This window comes from Macrobrachium rosenbergii, chromosome 19, assembly GCF_040412425.1.
Source record: "Macrobrachium rosenbergii isolate ZJJX-2024 chromosome 19, ASM4041242v1, whole genome shotgun sequence".
Taxonomy (NCBI): Eukaryota; Metazoa; Arthropoda; class Malacostraca; order Decapoda; family Palaemonidae; genus Macrobrachium; species Macrobrachium rosenbergii.
The window spans coordinates 1629157-1631944 of record NC_089759.1 but is presented as its reverse complement, the minus strand read 5'-3'; positions in this window follow the sequence as shown (position 1 = coordinate 1631944).

Sequence of the window (2788 nt, the reverse complement as noted above, 5' to 3'; positions counted from 1 at the left end):
GACTGAAGGAAGGGTTTTTAAGCAAAACTCATGAGTAGAGCAATGGTCTTTAAGTAAAGCTCATGACTAAAGGAGGAGTCTTTAAGCAAAACTCATGACTAAAGGAGGGGTCTAAGCAAAGCTAATGATTAGAGGAGGAGTCTAAACAAAACTCATGACTAAAGGAGGGGCCTAAGCAAAACTCATGACTGTAGGAGGGATCTAAGCAAAACTCATGACTAAAGGAAAGGTCTAAGAAAAACACATGACTAAAGGAGGGGTCTAAGCAAAACTCATGACTAAAGGAAGGGTCTTTAGGCAAAGCTCATGATTAAAGGAAGGGTCTAAGCAATACTCATGACTAAAGGAGGTGTCTAAGCAAAACTCAAGACTAAAGGAGGGTCTTGGAGCAAAACTCTTGACTAAAGGAAGGGTCTAAACAAATCTCATGACTGAATGAGGGGTCTAAGCAAAACTCATAACTGATGAAGGGTCTTATGCAAAACTCATGACTGAAGAAGGGTCTAAGCAAAACTCATAACTGAAGAAGGGTCTAAGCAAACCTCATGACTAAAGAAGGGTCTAAGCAAAACTCATGACTAAAGGAAGGGTCTTCAAGCAAAACTCATGAATAAAGGAGGGCTCTAAGCAAAACATGATTAAAGGAGGGGTTTCGGCTAACATCATGGATTATTGTTCTCCATGTTGTCACCTAGTTTCTTGAAATATTAATTCATAAACCTTTTAATTTTGTATTTGCTATAATGCTGCTTTAACGTAATAACATGAGAGATATATGACTTAACTTGCAGTGTAACGTAAACTACATCAAGTCCAATTTAAAAATCAGTGATATGTACTTTGCTGTTGATCTACTTGCAGAATCAATTATTTTTTTTTCTGAAATGTAATGTTACCAAAAGGGAAGCAGCGAGTTATCAGTTTGCTCAGTTGAGTTCGCTTAGTTGTTGACATTTCCACCCAATTTAAGGTGCAATTGTCGACTTTGTTGGGGAGCTGTCAAGTGGGAATCCACTTCTGGAAGCAAACCCAAACGTCCAAACTGTGTTCCACCCAAAATAGCGTGATTTGGCACTGATATCTAACTGAGGAGGGCGTGAGAAACTCAGCCCCTATGTAAATTTCTCTCCATGCTCCCCTTTTGGTGCATCAGTTTGTCTTTCCTAAAGACTTGGTGACTGCTTGAATTACCTCTTTTCTTATGAAAGGCGAGTGGGGACCAAGATTGCCGAAAATCCGCCAGAAAGGTTGAGTTCCCCCTATAAACTGGTGAACATGGTTTGCCAGAAGTCACCAAGATTTGGGAAAGATCATAACATAGAAAATGAGGGCACGACCACCATTCCTGCAATGACAGTGACCTCTGGGAGCAGCAAGAAAATAAGCCCCCGAGGTCATATACGGAGAGAAAACACGGCGATTGCTCTCAGAAACACCCGGTAGCGGACCCCCACACACACACACAACCCCTTGCATGCTCCTTATTGAGCTGATCCCATCCATGTGGTCACCGTTCGACCACCCAGTCGCATTGCCTGTGCATTTTCCCATTAAAATCAACCCTCCAGAACTGGTGAAATTCGACGAGACCCCCCCCCATCACTCCGTTATAAGGTAACGTCCTGACTAGAGGTTTTTTTCAAGTCACGTGTCTTTCATCTCCAACTGCACCCTCATTTCCTTTTCAGACTCAATTAGCTCATTGCGGATTTTAATGCAAGTGTATTGTACCAGAATCGAGTTATCTTGGCAGCCTCAGTGCATCCCTAGGTTCGCCCGAGATCATTATAATTATCCTTGTGTAACCGCTGGCATTATCAAATTGCAGGCGGTACATCGGCTGTGGAAATATCAACTGCAATCAGTCCTTCAGTATCCCTTTCAAGAGGATTAATCATAGACTATTCAAATTTTAACAGTGATAGGATAACTAACCATGTGGCAGCCCCTGTTGGATCTGCCTATCATTCCCTTATCTTCTGATGTGTTTAAATGTAAATATATACCATATAAACTAAACCTAAGTGTTTATCTGCAAGCCCCTTGTTGAAGTATGGCCCTCAGCCCAACTGACTTTTTTTTCTTTTATGTACTTTTCCTGCCTGACCAAGAAATTGCAGTCAGATCTTCAAGATTATTAGTAAGCCCCCCCTGTTCACGAGCTAGACTCCAGATTGGACCCCTGAACAAGGAAAACAGTAAGTAGGCCAGGTAAGAACATAAATATTTATATATATATATATATATATATATATATATATATATATATATATATATATATATATATATATATATATATATATACTGTTACGTGTGAGGGTCTTGGTTGATCATGTATTATTCAATTTACGTAGTTTTCACGGCCCTGCAAACCAAGATTACACGTAACCTGCCACTTGAAGCCAAAAGTTAGCCTCAAAGACAGCCGTTAATTAGCCAAAGGTCGCCAGTTAAGGGTTATTAACCTTAACAAAGAATATTTGAGATGAATTTGATTTTAAACGCAACGGTTCTTCCAAACATTCGGACGCGAGGCATACAAAGCATCGAGATTTAACCTGATTTTGCTTACCCTAAATCCTAGGTATTTTACTGGAATAACGGGGTTGAAGCTCACAATATAATAATTAGGCTTAATCTAGACTTCGTAAACACATATACCTAAGTGGTGGCTGAAGGAAGAAAACAAAGAAAAATGTGAAATACAGAAAAGAGGTTAAAAGAATGGACGAAGTTCGAACAGCACACGGACTATACCTTAATGACGTGGCGCCATGCCGCATTTACA